This window comes from Filicampus tigris, chromosome 21 (genome assembly GCF_054856515.1).
Source record: "Filicampus tigris isolate MCC_2025a chromosome 21, RoL_Ftig_1.0, whole genome shotgun sequence".
In the NCBI taxonomy this organism is placed as follows: Eukaryota; Metazoa; Chordata; class Actinopteri; order Syngnathiformes; family Syngnathidae; genus Filicampus; species Filicampus tigris.
The window spans coordinates 994,377-1,013,259 of NC_141237.1; the positions used below are offsets into that span (position 1 = coordinate 994,377).

Here is an 18,883-nt window from a genome sequence, read left to right on the forward strand (position 1 = left end):
CGATTGCCTCAGTTCACCATTGTGTCTTTTCCAGAAGTGACTTCCTTCCGCCTTCTGATTGGCTAGAAAGGTTGTTCCAAATGTAGCGAATGCCTGCTGCCCGTGCAAACGCAATGTAAATAGATGTGAAGGTTCGTGTCTGAGTTGCGAGCACATGGCTGTGGACCTCGGCACACAATGCGCAACAATTTCAAATGTGCTTTGACTTTGCCTGCAGGAGGAGAAAGGTGCTCGTGTGTGCCAAAGGCCCCAAAAAAGGTCAGAGCGGCACGCACGCACGCACGCACGCACGCACGACTTCAGCATTTAGGACTGGAGCGTCATCATAATAAGCATTTTGCCCGTGTTGGACTTGCAGTCTGTGCGAGGCCACCAGAGGAATTTTGAGAGGGAACTTGCTCAGTGTGCATACAAAACAGTGATGAGGAATTAATTGGAAGCTATGAGGGCAGCATATTGTGTCCCACCCCCACCGCCCCCACCTGCAGCCATTTGCTTCCTCTCTATCTGCACCACAACTTCTTGTGGACTTTCACTTCCCATTTTTTTTTTCATTCGAACTTGACATGCGTATTATTATGCATATTGTATCAGCGATGAGAGGAAAATATCGAGGCGGCCTGTCAACGCTGCCTGAGTGCAATTACTTGGCCTTGTCCGAAAGTGTTTATGTGCCACCTTTATGCGCTGTGGATGAACGAGGCCCACAATATGCAGAAAGAAAATCTGTCGAGTCTGGCTATCAAAATGTTTGCTTAGCTCTGGCCCAGGGAAGAAAAAATGTGGTTCGAAAAAGGCAGGCATCTAGTTAGCATGTTCATAGCTGAGGTCCGATGGTACTGTACCACTGGCAAGTTGAAAAGTGGAACGATCAATCCAGTTCCAGTTGTCTTATGTCCACACTTGGCGGGTAACGGATTACATGGAACAGCGTTAAGTATTCAGGATACAATCAAATGTAACTGTTGCGTCATTTTGCAGGGGTAGGGGTGATGAATGTAGGGCACCTAAAATGACCCAGAATGCTCTTGCAAAAGCATCGCTGTTCACTCAACACCTTGACATCGACGTTGCGAGGAGGAAACGATAGACCACGAAAATAATGACTTTTGTTTAATTTAAAATATGTACAACAGAGGGAATAAAATACAGTTTAATTCAAATAAATATTTTTGTACTGAAAGTAAATAGTCGGAGATCTTAATGCGCCGGTGCGGCCTGACAGGTACGGTGGTCACGTGATATGCGACGAGGAGCAAGTAGTTAGCTGGCTATCGCCAAACACAATGAGGGGACTGTTATATAGTGCGGGACTATATCGTGAATAAGGATTTAGGGCATACGGGTGGAAACGAGGGCATAGTCCTGGAGTTAAGTGGACAACTGCTCACGGTTGGCCAGCAATTAAATGCCACGGCTGCATACGGCTTGCTTTTGGCAGTGACTCGAAGGGAGTCAAATGCTTTTACGTTTGTACAGCAGGATTTATCCATTTTAAATAACCTCTTCAAAGAAACTTGTAAGCTGTCAAAATCATCCGGACTACTTGTTGCTACGGAGGAGCGCAAAGAGCTAGGCTAGCAGGCTAGCCGCTAAACCCGCAACTTGGAACTAACACGTCACTAATGACTCGTTCCAGTCACGAGTCATACACAGCTCCACTATTTCCAAGGTCATCTGCTAAATTTGTCACGAAGGAATGGAAAAACCAAAACAAAAACAAAGAAATACAAACATTTGTTTCTGCCGTTGACATCGCGTATCAGTGACAGCACATCTGGCGGGGTGGGTGGCGGCTGTGAAGCAAACTTTTTCTTTCGTTTTTACCTTTCACAAGTTATAGCAAGCACTGGTTTTGTGGAAAAGTTGTAAAAATTGTATGAAGCTAGCAAATCTACGTTTTGACACCACCAAATGTCTGTCTGCGTCTTTGTCTATCTCTGCAGCATGTCGCGCACGTGGTTAGCATGTGTGACTCGCAGTTCTTGTGCTTTGGATTTGCAATGCGGGTACTCCGACTCCCTCCAGCACTCTAAAAGCATGCAAATCTGTCATCTTACATCATCCCCACAAACTGGGAACCAAGCATGCGAGTTTTCTGTTGTCTTGACTTTATCATCATTGAAACCAGGAAGTCGGCAAATAAGTGGACAAACAAAGACCATTTTGCTCACTTGTGTTTGAGGAATTGATTTGATTTATTCATTTTTTCGAGGCCCAATCAAACTATTCACACTGTCTGAGAGTCAAATATGCTCCAGTCTCGTGAACTTTAAGTCATTGTCTGTGAACCAGGAAGTAGCCTGCTAACGAACCCAGTTTGGATAAACAAACACAGCAGAATATATTTTTTCACTTTTTCCTATTTCTTGAGATTTGTGGCCCGGTGGAACCGTTTACAATGTCCAGAATCAAAGGTGTTACGATCTTGTCGTCTTGCGTTGTCCTCTCAAACTGGCAAGTAGCCTTGGGATTTTCCCATTTGTTGACATCATCCTTGGTGAACCGGGAAGTCGACTAAGACGTGGATGAACAAAGGTGACTTTTTTTTTTCTTTTTCTTTTTTTCTACTCGTCTTAAAGAAATGTACTCAAGTTCAGAGTACAGAGTCCAAAAATGTTAGAATAGGCCACGTTTTGACCTATTGATGGAGGCGTCCAACATGTCGTCGAGTCAAAAATGCTTCAGTGATTCTCTTTGAGTAGCAGGAAGTGGTCAGCTCACCAACAGAAGTCGAAAACACGTATTTGACGCCCTTTTGTCAAACGTTGGTCCTTGGCGAAGGTCCGGGACGGTCAAAGTGCATCTTTTTTCCAGCGTCACTCGTGTTATGTAAATGACCTGGAAAAGCCGTCAGGGCAACCGACTGGTCCCGGCTGACGACCATATTGACCCGGACCCGGCGCCCCCCCCCCCCCTCCCTCCCCCGCTGCTGTTTAGTCCGTCACACTGATGCACAAAGTCGGAGACGCCGCCAATCCTCCACGTCGGCGCTCCGTTTCCAACGGATTCGACGCGCTCTTAGTAAGTAGATTGAGGAAACAGATGGGATTTAACCTCCTTTTTTTTTTTTTTTTTGTCAATCAAAATCTGCTCTGCGTGGAGAATCAATGAGGTTATTAACATGAAAGTCACTCGCTGGCATCAGGAGCCAATCGATGACGATAATCCCAAGTAGCGGTCCTCTGAGCTGGTCTTACATTTATGATATCGGCTTTTTCCCTCGCTTCCTTTGACATATTAATTGCCCGCCTAAGTGCTCCTGTTTTTCTTTTTTTTTTTTTTTCTTCCCCTCTCGTTCCTCCCTGAGCGCTCCATTCATGGCCGTCCCAACCGTCCGTCATTATTGATCCATTAAACACGCACGTTGGCGTTAATTACACCTGAACACGTTGTACTCATGCGACGCTCCGCGTCCTCGCCCATCCGTCGTCGTTCGGCCTCTTTCAGACGTGATCGATATGATGCGTTAGCAATTAGCAGTTAGCGGCTTTAACTAGCGGCCAAGGCATCAAACTGCCTGTTAAATGTCAATTTGAGCAGGCAGCCACCGAGCGCCTCTCGCCTTCAACTCAATCGTCGGTGGGGGAATGACAAGATCCATTTATTTTTTTACTTTTCTGACTTTTGTCCTTCCTAAAAAATGAAATGCAAAAAGCGGATGATCAAAAATAATCTAGAGTATTGCAAGAACGTCTTACACGTGTCTCTGATGTTCCGTCCCTTATGTTTGATTTGTCACAAATTTGCTTTGAAAGGGAAAGGCTGGAAGGCTGCTGACATTGTAAATTGATGTAAATTACAAAATTAAGAATCACCCAAATTCTTGGTTGCAGCAGCAGTGGCAGGAAAAAAAGAAATATGGATGAATTCCGAAATGGACACCGAGCGGTATTTTATACAACAATACTCACAGACTCTTCTGCGTAAAACGGCTAATATTACTGCAGCTTACGCTGACCAAACAATTGTGAACATGATGTACGTACGTCTATATTTGACTGTGGATGCGCAAAGAGTTGAACTGTTTAATTCTTTCGATTGTATTTCATTGTCTTTTTATAACGTGCAATAGCGAGAGCTATTTTTCTTACTAAAAATAAGCACGTGACAATTTTTGGGAGGGCTGTAACAGATTACTGGCATTTCAATTCATTCCGGGGGTGAAAGATGATTTGGGATACAACTGTCTTGAGTTACAGGCGTGCTCACGCCACCAATTCAATTTGTAAGTCAGGACAGCAGTGTACTTGGCCACCGAGCTAGACGGTTGGCTGACTCTTAAGTCAAAAACAACCTTTGCGTGCGCTTGTCAAGGGGGCATCACGGCACTCACCTTTTTCCCCGACACAAGCGCGAGGGCACCATTACGTACGCCGACTGACCACGTGTCTGCGCTTTGGCGCTATAGCTAGCGGCGGCGGCTAACCCCAAAGGCTCCTTCCATACATTTGAATAATGTAGCGCACCACAACAAAGATTAGCATATGCGGGTACAGTGCTTCCAAGCCACTGGGGCGTCATGATTCACTCCAACACCCCTTCCACCCATTCTGGACAACCACACCGCCCTTAGCCTTCCTTAGTTTTCATTGCTTGCTTCAACCTCCCCCGAGCATGTTTTCCATTGTTTCATTTGTGAAGCAGACAATCCCGAGTTTTTAGGATAACGCTCCCTGACCTACTGGCATTTTTTCACGTTTTCAGTGATGGATTCAAAAAATCATGGCCGCCATCTTCCACTCGGACAGACGCCAAGGTGTGACGCAAACTGGTAAGTGTGTAGCCAATAATTTTTCCTTTTCATGTAGCTTTTTTGATTGCAAAAATATGTTGGAATCGTCAGCGGTTGGGAGAATGATGTATGTATGGTATATTTTCCTGTTCTTTTCCATGACAAATTTATGAATCTATTAGATTTGCCTTTGTCTTTTCTCATGCATTTAACGCTAGCCATGTTTTGCTTTTTCGTCATTTTTTGGGGTTAGTGAAACCTTTTTCTAATCTTCATGTAGTGCTCTAGGTCGGTAACCGTGTTGTCACATAAACCCGTGTGTGAACTGATAGGAATGCTTTTCTTTGAATGTTTCTCAATTGTCTCATGTTGCTTGGGGCATCCTTCAAGTTATTTTTATGCTAAGAAAGATTCTTTATGCGAAAGGTGCTGAACTATATTTGTTGAGATTTTTCAGTGAATGATTCAAGAATGTTCGGAAAAAAATGTTGGTGGTCGTAGAGTGTACGAAGTTCTAAAAACAGCTAAATGTGTTCATGTGTCCTGCCAATGAAGGCGCTTGGCATAAGTCGTAGGCATCTATCGACAACGGCGCTGCTCCAAATTAGGACGCGTTGTCCTTGGTGGAGGTCTTGCGTCGAGCTGCACTTTTGCTCCCCTTCCCGTTACGGTGAGACAATTAACTAAATGGGACTAAATCATCTTGCGCGCCGCCGCCGCCCACGCGATGCTACAATCCCCACGTTGTTATCCGGCCCGCAAAGCATGATGGGTAGAGAGCTTTTGTCCGGGGCCGGCGAGGTCGTCGGCGGCCAACGGGAGCCCTCGTGGTAAAAGCCTTCCCGATTTCAACTCTGTTGCTTGGATACGCGGCGGTTTTAATTAAGGCCGGCGGTCCCCTGCGCTAACCTTCATTTGCATTAAAGTCGATGAGGCGTCCGCAAGTGTTGTCCGAACTTCAACAAACAAACACCGCCGAAAGCCTTGTTGATGGAAGCCCGGTCGGCGGTAGTCTCACATCGCGGCGCCGTCTTTCGGGCCGGCCAAGCGACGCGGCTCCGACGCGGCCCCGACTCGGCCCCGACTCGGCCCCGACTCGGCCGCTCATTATTTGCGCGTCAGCTTGATGCGCGCTTTCGCCATTTTTCCCAAACAAGGCGCCACCATTCATAGTTGGCGAAAGCCGCGGGGCGCCCGCAGGATGGAAGCTCTTCTCGGTGATTAGGCGCGGCTCAGCTCTCGGGGCAAATTGGCCTCGGGGCTCCCGTGTGCCGCGTTTACGGGCGACCCGCTGGGATGTGGATGAAGTCGAGTGGTAGAGCTGCTTTCCCGGGGTCTGGACAAAAAAAAACCAAAAAAAAAACCCAAGTGATGTTGAGATGACACGTCTAGGCACAGGTACGAGTATATAAGTATATAAGTGTTAACCGTCACGTCCCAAATGACTGCAAATAGCCATGAATGAAGTTTTTCAGTCCGGCGCAGTTCAACGTTTACACTCGCATTTATTCATTTTCGTCCTTGGTCTTTTTGAAATGTGAGTTTTTGGTCAAACTCTGCACCGTGCATTCAGCGTTTCATTGTTGGTGCATTTTCCTCTTTTCTGCTTCTTGCGATCCTTGCTTGCTTGGCAGACGCCGAACGTATTTGCTTGACTGCAACGACTCCCGTATTTTGCCGTAGCTTTTTGGGACGCCGCTTCAAAGTTTTGAGTTGCAGCATCCATTTCCGAGCTCCCGTTTTTGTCGCGGGATGCACGAGCGCGACTCGCATCGGAGGGCGCCGCTTCCCGAGTGAAATATTCTCATCACGGTTGACACAAAGTGGAGGAGGCGCGAAAATGCTCATCTGTCACTTTGGACTGGCTTGGCACTCCAGACTGGCGACACTCAATAAAGTCCAACAGACAATTAGCGGGCAAGCTGGATGCTTCTTTCCTGCGACGTTGGAATCTTTGCTCGTCGGATCATTTCTATGACTTTGATTCCATTTTTGGCATTACCCAATCCAAACCACCACATTGCGACCCCCCCCCCCCCCCCGCCGCATTACACAAAGCAAATGGCAGAGTCCGAGCAACCCGAATGACCTACGCGGAAAGTAGACAGCTGTCGAACTACCTAACTAACTAAAACCGGTCACAACTGTAACAAGTAAAGCTGACGGACGCGCTAAAATCTGTAACTACAACTAGTTAACTAACAAGGACGACCGACCAACGGCCGAGCAAATGCACAACCGACTTTTTCTTTGAGAGCTGTCATATGAGTTGTGTAGGTCTCCCCGAATCGTCAAAATGGGCCCACAAAGAAATCGCTGTATTGCTGTGTTCCCCCCCCCTAATTAAAAAAATCCAATTTCTATTTTAGTTTCCATCACAATGAGACAGTAACCCCGCCTCCCCCCGACCCCAAAAACCAAACGGTTGAATCCCATGCGTCTACTTGATACGCAAACCATGATGCGCTTGTCATTTTTAGAGATAACTAGAAATGTACTTTGTGTTTTTGCTGTTTTTGTTACAATGGGGCCCCGCCAACCCTGTTCAAGGATGTAAAGATGGAAAGGGTGGTAGACTCCCACCCGTCAAATTGTAACACCGGCGTGCAAACAAAACACCAAAACCGCAATCCAAGCCGTCTGCCGCTTAATATTTTTTGTCTGTTCTTCTTTTGTCTGCGTGACAAGCGAGTCCACTTTTTGGCTGCTGATCCCCAATTAGGGAGATGATTATTGATTGCGGTGATATCCCTTTTCGCAGGATGAAGCGATCGATAGGTGAGCGTAATGAGCAACCCGAGCAAGCCAAATGAGATTTAGTCTGGATACATATTTTAAAAGGCATCGTTATCATGTTTCCATTTCCATGGAAGAAATTCAGGGGAGGAGATGTTGGGGAGAAGTACTGTACTTTTTGCCTTAACTTTCAATTTCTTGGCGTGACTGCATGTGCACGGCTGTCTTGTAAAACATGATTCATAAACAAGGTGCAAACATTCTGCGTGCAGAGAAAATGTCGTTTTTTTTTTTTTTTTCAGCTGGCAGCTTGTCGCCTGTCTTGGCCTGGCTGGCTTTTCTTTTTTTTTTTCTCCTTCAGCAAGCATGCCTTGCACCACCAATCTGACTCGTGCGTGTTTTTTCGACTGGTTGAAAACGAAAGGCGCAAAAGGTGATCAATGACAGAAATTCGAAATGAAGAGCTCGGCAAACTTTTGGTCTGTTTTTAAAACAAACGAAGGGGCCATCTTCATTGAAGATGAAGTCAACAACAAAAAACGTTCAAACATACACACACTCACAATTTTGACGTGTTCCTTTTTATTTATTTATTTATTTTCAAACCCTCACTTAGCAAGTCCAACATCTTTTTCAGTATTTGGCCTGACTAAATGAAGCTGTTGCCTGGCACCAAACTGTCACCAGGTGGCGCCAAAGCAATAATTGTGTAGTAATGAAACAAAACCAAATAAAGAACAAGACGTTAGCAACCGAGGGCTACTTGTTTTCTTGCATCATTTTCCTGACTCTAAAAAAAGAAAGTCTAGGACTGTCAATTTCACTGACTGGTTTGGTCCACCGTAACATCCATCAGAAATTCGGCGAAAATGCCAATGACTGTTTTCCAAAGTAAAAGCCAGATGTTTCTTATTGAGGTAAAACCCAACGATAAACCAGCCCGCTCTCATTTACGGCCGAGAGGCCGACATCTGAGCATTTGGTGCAATTTTACTTTCAACAATGGCTCCAAACAATTAATCGAGTAGCGAAATAGTCGATTGATTTGAGAATCCATTGCTTGTCGACGAATCGGCGAATTGCCGCACCGCTACCGAGGTGTGATTAGATGGCGCGTGTGACTTTTCCGTCCACTCTTTGTGTGACTTTTCCGTCCACTCCGGCAACTGGGTTAGCTTTCAAGTTTGTTGTATGTCTTTCCAGGTTTGCAAACTTTAGCCGGCTCATTTGCAAAGCTAGGTTAAGCTTATGTAAAGCAGATGCATTTCAAGTACGTCGGAGGGCCCGGAAAACAAACATTTCCCCCTCCCCGCCCCCGCCGGTGCCCCTCCCCGTTGACAGGCGAGTGACAGCTATTTAAATGCAAAGTGTCATTAAGGCACCCAACCCTGCGCGACACCTGCTTTAATCACGGCAAACAAAGGCGCCGCCAGTGGCCGAGTCGGCGCTCCCGCTCTGTGATATTCAAATGACGGGGCGGCGCAACATCCACAACAACAACATCAAAGAATAGGCAGCGCGCCGCCAAGGGCCTCCCGCCGACGCCGCTAATCACCATCAATTTCCGCCTGATTAAAGCAAGAAGAAGAAGAAGAAATTGCCAACTCTTACAATCTTATAGAGTTGAACTCCGCCGCGGGAAGCTTTTTGCGCGCCGTCGTACAAGCGACGCTTCAGCGGAACGCCGTCGTCTCGTGCTAACGACGCTCTTTGACTTTGGCCTGATTGTGCCTCGGCGGGACAGTCAAATGTTGGTCCCCTTTGACATTTTCGGACTTAAGTGCCGTCGCCAGTCCAGCGAGATGCCCTTTGACGAACATTTTCAAGCTCGTCTTGTACCAGCTCCTTCTGCTCCCGTTGTAGCTTGTGGTGCAATTTTTTTCACCGTTCGGATACTTGGCACTCTTGAAAGGGAACTTTACGACTTGAGTACAATTTGACTTGTAGTGGTCAAAAGAAGTTGTTTTACAACTGCGGCCGGACGGGTCACTTGGAAGCCCAAAGTCCTTGAAATGGCCGCAAATGCCCCCAAGACTGAGCTCGGCGTGCGCCGGCCGGCCGGATTGACGTCCTCAACATTTGGCCATGCGATGTCGTGTTTTGTGCCTCACTTCACAGATGTTGTTTTTTTTCTAAGCCAAATGCTCTAATCGAATAGAATTGGGCATCGTAGCCCGCGGTGTGAGCGTAGCCAAGTTCCAACGTTGCATTTTTGTGCGTGTGACTTCCACAGTATTTCTGCAACTGCGTTGGCAGTTTTGTTGGTCTTTTTTTTCATCCCAAAGCCATAAATTCAAAATTGTGCTTTCTCTTGGACTTTGCCCTGATGGGTGGTTTTTGCCTGTAATTTTAATTTTCACAGGGGGTGGGGGGCGGATTTGCTCACCGGGACGAAACATCCGTCACGGGCGCCGAGGCCCGGCTGGCCGCATGACACTAAAGCACTCGGGCATTTCTATGGAGCACTTTTGTCTTTGTGGAAAAGGTGCCTGCGCAGACTTCCCCTCGGCTTTTGCCGGCACATCCGTGCGTGCGTGCGTCTAAATTATGATAAGCGTATGTTAGTGTATTCTATTGTTTATAAATGTTTCATCAGCACGCGGCTCCTCCGCCGCCATCCACCCGTAATCAAGGGAGCCCTAAACAACCATATGCTCGGCTCTTTCCTCTTAAGATGCAAATGTGCTTTCTCATTCAGGTGGAGTAGTGATTTTGTGCTCGTCGATGTTCCTCTTCCTGCAGGATTAAAAGCGCCGGTTTACGCGGTGCAACATTAGCCGTGCCGCTGTTGCGCATGTTGCTCGCACTTTGGACGTGGAGTGTTATTATTAAACATCTGCTCGCCGGCGCAGTGGGGGAATAAATCAGCGGCCTCTTTGACTAATCAAACGTAATCACGGCGGCATTCTGCTGGATGTAATTAACAGGCGCAGCGTGGAACATATATATATCGACTTCAATCTGCCGGAAATGGCAAAGGGCGTCGTTACGCGGCTCCTACGTTGACGTCACGCGCCAACAAAGCCCCGATGGCCGCAAATGAGTTTTTGCACCGTTAATTACGAGTCCGAAAACACATCAAAAGTGAAAGTGTTGCGCTTGAAAGTAAGCGTAGCAAAGTAGCGGCCCGAGCGCACCGACATGAAATGGTGCAGGGCTTTTTTGAAACATGTTTTCATGGCACTAACTGGAAGAAAGGACACTTTGCTACCGTGTGAAGTAGTCAGTGTAGTGATTGCGCAGCCGTGTAAAAGTCCCGTGCCCTTGAAAGGACTCCGCACAAAGCGACGTGGAAATGTCCAAATTGTGCCCCCCAAAGTGTTGAGATGCGGTGCGGCTACCGTTAGCTTTGAAAGGATGAATCAAAACCGATCTGAATCAAAACCCATCTGAATCGGAGCGATCGATCGATATCTACGTCTTTGTGGTCGAATTGCTCTGGCAAAGTCCTCTTCGGAAACTCGCCCAAGTGAGCCGCGTTCGTGAGCAGGAATCCGAAGCAGACGCGCCCCGTTTTTTTCCTTTACCCCCCTAATATGGGCGGGGGCTGACGTCAAACTTGGGCCATTTTGAGGATTTACCATCGACCTCCTCCTCCAGTTTTTTCTATTATCTGTTCCCACAGTTCGCTTTAATCATGTATTAAATATGTCAGCTAACAAAAAGGGATCTAGAATTATTATTATTCTTCTTTTTAAATGAGCAAACTAACTCTTAAAGAATAGGCCCCTGAAAGTGTGTGTGACTTGAGGAAAAGTACTTGAGAACGTGAGAAAGTGCGCGCAATGTCGTACGGCGGGACGAGTTTGGCCTTGCATATTTTAGCACGGCTAATTTGAAACAGTTGCGCGCGCACACGAGGCCCGTAAAAAGATTAGACCTTGGGTGCACAAAATGCCTGAGCCATGGCAGTGAGTGATGGCTTCATTTAAAGTCATAATAGTTTTAATAAATGAAAGTAGAGGCGGCCATGGTGAACCGGCGCAATGTGATTAAACACGCCGGCCTCGTGCTAATTAGCTCCCTTCAGGTGTTAACTGCAAAATGCCCAAAACCGGCCAAAGGAAGGAAGCCGCCGCCAACGGCGCCCGCATTTCCTCTGTATATTGGCCCGTAAAGCCTCCATCAGATAAGGATTTTGAGGCGCTTCCTTCCCGACTGAATTTGGGGAGGGGGGGTGGGCAAGAAGGCGCGGAAGTCACCTTCATATGAAAGCCATCGATCCGCTCGGCGTCGGAGACAATAAGGGAGATGTTTTCATTTGATTTGTCTCCCTCAGACCGACATGAGGGATCGGCACTTCATAATGAGGCAGAAAAGGGAAACACGGTGGGTCTACGATATCATACAATGGCTCTCCTTCTTTTTTTGTTGTTCTTTTTCTGCAAAAGAGACAGGCAGGCTTACAAATGTCCTTTTTTAAAGCCCCAATCCATTCCGTCGGGGACACCACTTTGGGCCCGCCTTCGGGTCATCTCCGTCTCCCGCAAGGTGGACTGTGTGACATTCAAATATTCCAAAGCGTCGCTTTCGCCTTGAAGTCGACGCCGCCGCCGTCAACGCCAAGTTAATTCCTTCCAAATTGAAATGCGTGCCTTGGATCCTTGGACGCAACGGCCGTGTTTCTTTATGTCAGGCCTTGCTTCTTGGAACCTTGACTCCTTTGATTATTACCTCCCTCAAGGCGCTGATGTGTTTGTGTTCCGTGCGCGTTTGAGTCCTCGCCCGCTTACTTTGACTCTTGGCTGCACCTGGCACAAAAAACTTGGAGGCTGATTATTATTTCTTTATTTTTTTCCAGGTAAACCAAAGAAAAATCCATCCAATTCGGAGGCGGAATTATTCATGTTTGTCATTTTCCTTTAACCGACCGTGTTTTCATAACGCTTGCCAATATTTGAGGTTTTCCCAAGCTGGTAATAGTTCATGTTTTATGCACATAGGAGGAATGTAGAAGAGATGCAACGAGTGTCTGCAAGAAGACCGTCGGTTGACAAACGGACACAGACGCGATCCTAAACAACTGCGATGTTGTTGCTGTTACACCTCAGTCCTGTAGATGGCGGTAGCTTGTTTTCACATTTTCAATACAAGTGGAAAAGAAGAAGGCGAAACAATTTCACTCATGTGGCGCCTGAGCTGGCTTGACGTTGTCGCGCATTCAAGCCAGCTAAAAACTAAAAACTGTCCACCATCCTAGAAGCAAAACTAAGACATTTTCACTACCATGGAAATAGAACCAGAAAAAAAACAGAAAGTCTTTGCTACTCCCCACCAATGCAGAGGCACAACTTAAAAAACAGTCCGAAATGGCAGAATTGCACAAATGAACTGTGCACCGTAACAGAAATAAAAGCAAGAAATCGTAACTGGCCGCAATGATCAAAAATAAGTAAAGGTCGTAACTGTCTATAATAAAAGTCAAACTAAAAAAAAAAAAACGTTTTACATTCCCATGTCGATACAGTAAAACAACAAAAAAGGGCAACATTTCACATTTCCCCACCAACCCAGGAATAAAATGAAAAACGCTACCGTCCATCACAGAATGAAATGAAATTCATCCTTACAGAAATTCCCCCCCCGAAAGATTCAAGATGAGCTATTGTAAGAGTGTACGAGATGACTGCGGAGACCGTAGCCAATTCATTTGCTTTTCGTCCAGCCGGTGACTGAGACAAACTAGCGAAATGAAGTTAAGGCTTCCCATGCGTGGCTAAGTGGTTCACGTGAGAGAGAGAAAGTGGGCAGCACGTCTCGCAAAGAGAAAAACATGGCTCGGAGCCACTCCTTCATTACCCCGAGAAGGAAAGAAGGAATTCACTTTTTTTTGTTCTTTTTGATCAATAGTTTTGGTGGAGCCGATTGTGCCTTGCGCTACTAAAAACAGCCAAATATCCACGTGTATATTTTGGTAATGTGTTGTGATGTGGCTGCTGATTGCGGCGAGGGAGTTGTTGGAGCACCTCCGGGGCTGAAAGGAAATAATTGATTTTTCCCTTCAAGGTTAGCGAGGGAAAAAAAAAAAAAAAAAGAGCCGCGGGGAAAGCTACACAGGGCCCAGCAGTGGGCCAATTAATGCTGTTGATTTGGAAGAAGTGGGAAGCATTTCTTTATATTTTTTTTGTTTCGCATTTTCCGACATTAGTGGGAGTACTGAAGAAAACATCCTGTAATCTTTCTTTACCCAAGCTGCCTTCTCTTGAAAAGCACACACTTATACACGCGTCTTGTTGTTGTTGTTGCTATGAAAAGAGGTATTTTTAGTTTGTTACCTCAAAAGCAAGTGTGACTTTTGCCGGTTGGCATCTCCTGCGACTTCTATTTTTGCGTCTCAGCAACATATATTATTAAGCATCATCAAAGCCTTTTGGTTCCTTTTCATAATCCTGTTGTTTTGGTGGCGGTGCGGGGGGAAAGAGGGACGTCTCAAGTCTCCGACATAAAAGAAAATATTAATAACCTGCTTTCTATTGATCACTTAGCGTTACGCAGAGTCCCTCGCGATCAACGCGCAATACGGTTTATGGCATTATTGAAATTAAGAGACGCGGCAAATAGCTTCTCCGCACTTTGACGGCAAGTCCGCGTCGCTCGACTCGAGAGGAAACGTGCCATACAACATTCGGATGCGCAATATAAGCTAATAGCAAAGTTGCGACGGAAACACGCGGCTCGCCGGTCAGCTGGGCGTCTACAAGTTGCTTTGTGAACATGCGGCAAAAAATGACTTTTTGCGGTGAATGAAAGGACAAAAACAATGAGCATTGTGAATACATTTGATTTGATCTTCATCTTGAACAATCAAAGAACAAAAGTAAAAGCAACTTGTCAATCAATTGTGAATAAATGTGAAAAATAAAGCTTTTTGTGTGCTAAGCCACCATTTTGATTTTTGCCAGCGCGTTCCAACTTGGCCATTGAATTAATGACATCATTGCTTTGTTGCCAAGATCAATAATAGATTAAAAAAAAAAAAAACTTTAAATGTTTACTAGCTTGAGAAATTTAGTATGGTTTCATTGTAAAAATTATTTGCGATAGCACTAGCACACATAGCTCGCTAATCCGCTAATGTTAGCTAGCTGCGTAAATGACAATATAAAGCCTTTGGTGCTAAGCCGGCATGACGGCGCAACGCGGGCTCTCCCTTTGTCTCTCTCTCTCTCTCTCCCCATCTCGGCCCTTTTCATGTAATTATATTAACAAAATCATTTTAAAAAGTGATCGTGCTGCTCGATAAGGCAGTAAGTAAACAAGTGCATTAAAAGGAGCTAATTAGCGATAAGGACTTTTGAACCCCCGCTGGAGGTGAAAGTATAAAGCCACATTTCATTTCACACTTTATTTACTTGCCTAATGAGATTATCTATTTGATGTATCCGTTTATAGCCCGGCCCGACATTTGCGTTTGAGTATTTACGGTGGCCGGCTCACAAAAGTCCACTCTTCGGGAAAACGTGAAGATTGAAAAAGGCGGCAGGAGCGATGCGATCGAAGCCGCCAGCCAAACGCCGCCGCCCCAAGAACACCCCCCCGCCCGTCCGCCACGCTCGCAGATTTACGCGGGCTGATTTATGGGATAAAACGGGGGATGTGCTCTATTTCGCCGCGTTCATATCCATTTATGTAATTAACAAGGAGCGCTACCGGTTGCACTGGCGGTTAATAAGCTCCGGTGGGAAACGCCGGCAAGCAGGTGAACCCGTGGCCCTGGAGATGTTAAACACAGATGAATAGATGCCAGAGCACACACGGCCCGCCACTAAATCACGGCAAATGAGCAACGCAAATGGGCCCCGCCGCTAAAAACCCAATATCCCTTAAATGGAGCAGGCCTCTCATAGATATTGAAAACGGCTAACCTTGACATCGACGTGCCACCTTTTGGACACAGCCCTCCGATTGGCACCGCCTCTTTCCAGACACGTGCGGGTCGGTCACAAAGTCAAGACGGCCAATTTTATGGCCCCCCAAATGGAGGTACAGTTGTTCCTTGAGATGCCGCCGACTTGGCATTTGGAAAACCGCATACAGGAGAAAACACTCTGTGGTGTGCAAATTCTGCAGGTACATACTTTTTAGGAAGCAAACCTCCGCTTTGTTTTTCATGAACACCGGCGCCTACTATATTCCTGTATTTTAATGTTGCTCATGACGGTGGCCCTTGGAGAGCAAAATATTTGATTAGGTGGTACTTGATGTAAAACAACGAAGACCCGCTGATGTAAGCGATGATTTAAATCATAAAATGTGTTTACATTGTGGATTTCCGCTATTTGTTGCTGTTTGGCTAAAAAGGTGAAATGTGTTGCTTGCGTCGCTGGGTGACGACAGCCAGATAAATGTTGAACTCTCCTGTCAATAGCTAAGCGTGCTTCAGATAGGATCTATTTAAATCAAGTCTTGAATTTGCGCTATATTCCTTTGTGACTCTTCCCCGTTTCCTTTGAATAAATCTCACATGGTTTCTCTTATGTGCATCAAATGAAACAATTAATGTTTTTTTTTTTTTTTTTGTTCTTCCTCCTTAGCGCGGCCCCTTTCTTACCCTTCTTTCAAATGGAAACTTCTTGCGCCATGCACGGACGTACTGTAGACCACGATTTGCTCATGTGCAATATCAAGTGGGGCTTCAACAAATGAGAACTTTTACTCGACTTTCCTTCCTAACTTGCCAATGTCGGACAATAACGGCAAATTTACTGCGCCTGTCGCGGGCCTCCACTTCTTAAACCTTGATCTTAACTAAAGTGGCTTTATAGGTAAACCGGATCCGCGCGCTAACCTTGACAGATGACCGTAAAACTTTTTTTTTTTTTTTCCCCCCCCCACAACAGCTGCTATATAACATTAGCACCCAAAGCCTCGTGAAAGTCGTCCGCGTCCTCGTCGGCGACAAAACAAACACACAAAACGACGTTTGGCTGAGAGCCACGTGTGATCAAATGTTTTGCCCGTGCAGTTGCACGGCTTCCGTCTGCACAGCTTTGCCGTTCCAGATTTTTATGGTTTTTTACTGGGCTAAAAGGTATAGAATGTTAGCGGGCCCACAACGGGGTTCGCGGCAAAATAACACCGTGTGTTGCAAGCGCCTGCACACGCAAAGGCGAGGCCATTGCGCGTCGGTTTGACGTCCCTCAGAATAAAAATTGCACTCTGGCACAGCTTCTTTATTATCACAATTCAACGGTGCTTATTACGGTTCAAATTAGTGTTCCAAAGTAAGTGTTGCCGTTTCCACGTAGAGTTTCCAATTGTGTCCAATTGGGTTTCAAGGCAATATGAGGGTTTCAAGTGAACATTTCAAAATGAGGGTTTCAAGCCAAGATGAAGGTTTCAAGCCATGGCTAGGGTTTTGAATGAATGTTTGAGCCAGTGTTATGGTTTCAATAGCGGGTTAAGGTGTCAAATGAGGCTTTGAAGATGGGCCTGGGGGCTCAAGCAGAGATAAGGGTTCCTAGTCAGGTTTCAAATGATGCTTTTAAGAAAGAAATTGGGTTTGAAATGTAGGATACAAGACAGGTTCGAGGTTTCAGGTAAGGCATTCAAGCAAAATGGGGTTAGGGTTTCAACACTGGGTTGAGGTTTCAAGTAAAGGTTCGGTGTCATACAGTTCCAGTACATTTCTCCAAGTAGCGTAGCGCGTTGTCTCAGTTGCCTTCCCTGCGGCTACGAGGCTGGTCTTGAAATAACGTCATAAAGTCCTCGCCATAACTAACGTCCATAACAACGCACTCATCGCAAGTGCGCCGCTCGCCCGCCCGCTCGCTCGCCCGTCTAATTGTGCAGAGTTATGCTCTACCCACAGGAAGAGCTGCACTCACTGCTTTTACGGAGCGCCGGCATTTGTTTTTATGCTATTATTTGACTAGATTTATTTTGACTCATTTTACTTTCTGACTAAATTATTTCATTTATAGTTCATACATTAAATATTTTTGACGTTTTATAATCATTGTTATATTTAAAGTTGTGTTTTCAAAGATTCAAGCAATTTTCCTTTCCTCAAAATTCAAGGATACAAAGCTCTAAAGACTTTTTTTGGGTACCAACGCACATTTCTATGGAAGAATTTAGGGCCAGTGAAGAAAAAATGAAGGTTTGCATGATTCTCACTTTTATTTTGGAATTCTGACTTTATCTCAGAATTCTGAAATACTTTAAAGACAAAATTCCTATTAGCCTGAAGAGGGGCCGACGCCCATGGCAAAGAACAGGAATTCCTTTTTTTTTTTCTTTTTTTGCCTTTGTCTTGTTTCTGCTGTGTGACCTTCACAGAGGCGCAGGATTGCTGAGGACTTTTTGATGTTGAAAAGGAGACTCGCCGTACAAGCGAACGTGAGTGTCCTCACCGCAGGTGCGCACGTTCGCGCTGCAGGCGCAACTGCGTCTTTTCACAAGAACAAGGCGCTCCCCCGACGAACATCCACCAAACAAAGCGCCAGATCTGGATTTGAGAGCGGCTTTTCTCAGACTCCCTCCCTTCCAAGGACCCCCACATAATCGTGATGCGAGTCAAACAGAAACGCGTGTAATCCTAAACGGCCAACAAAATCAAGTTTTTTTAGAGGGAAAAAGTTGCAATGTTATGAGTATTAAACTTTTGTTTTTTCAAGACCAAAAGTTGACTTTTCAATGACGAATCCCAATTTTGTCAAGATGTATATGCTTATAGGAAGAATATATTTTTGGTAATTTCTTGAAAGAATCTACAAAAACAATGTCATTTGTCATAAAGTCAAAGAGTCGTAATGTTTACAAACACAGAGATTTATTGTGTCGAGAAATAAAATCGGAATCTTACCAGAATAAAGTCATATTTTTTTCAACAAAGACCGATGCCATTGTCTGAAAAGAAACTGTAACCTACAAGAGTACATTTGTAAAAGCGATCTTAATAGAACAAAGTATTTTTTGAAAGAAAAAAAAACAATCGTACATAAATTGTCATATTTTTCCCCAAGAAAAGGTATTTACAAGAACAAAGACATATTTTGGTTGTAATCTTACAAGGCAAACATAATTTAAAAAGACTTTATTCATGCAGGCATGTCACCACTTACACCGGTATGCACTTTTCAAAAAAAATTTTTTTTTTTTAAAGGATGTGTTGTAAAAATCCCAGGAAGCTACGGCTGCTGGGGATCCGGGGACCCCACTTTGAGTGCCAGTGAAATTCCTTGTGTTGAAGTTTCCATAATGAGGGAGATCCTGCCAGCTACGCTAGGCCGCGTGGACTTAATGAGGGCGCAGGGAAGCCACCCTCAAATCAAACTGTGTTCACGGCTAATTGGAGAGGGTTGACCTTTAACCTTGGTCCACAGCCGCCACCGCAGGAACCTCCGGGGGGGGGGCGCTCGCCTACCCGGCTGCCGCGCCTTCATTTCCATACCAAAGTCAAGTCGTCTG

The 18,883-nt window shown here is 45.6% G+C and overlaps 1 protein-coding gene across 2 annotated transcripts in view; it reads left to right on the forward strand.

Annotated features, from left to right (window-relative positions):
• The first annotated feature begins 4,717 nt into the window (after window positions 1-4,717).
• Window positions 4,718-18,883, forward strand: part of LOC147127064 (cadherin-7-like) — a 138,885-nt gene continuing 124,719 nt past the window's right edge. For both annotated transcript variants that reach the window (XM_086020668.1, XM_086020669.1), the window contains exon 1: window positions 4,718-4,774. The gene's annotated coding sequence lies outside the window, so the exon portion shown is untranslated. The remainder of the gene's footprint in view (window positions 4,775-18,883) is intronic.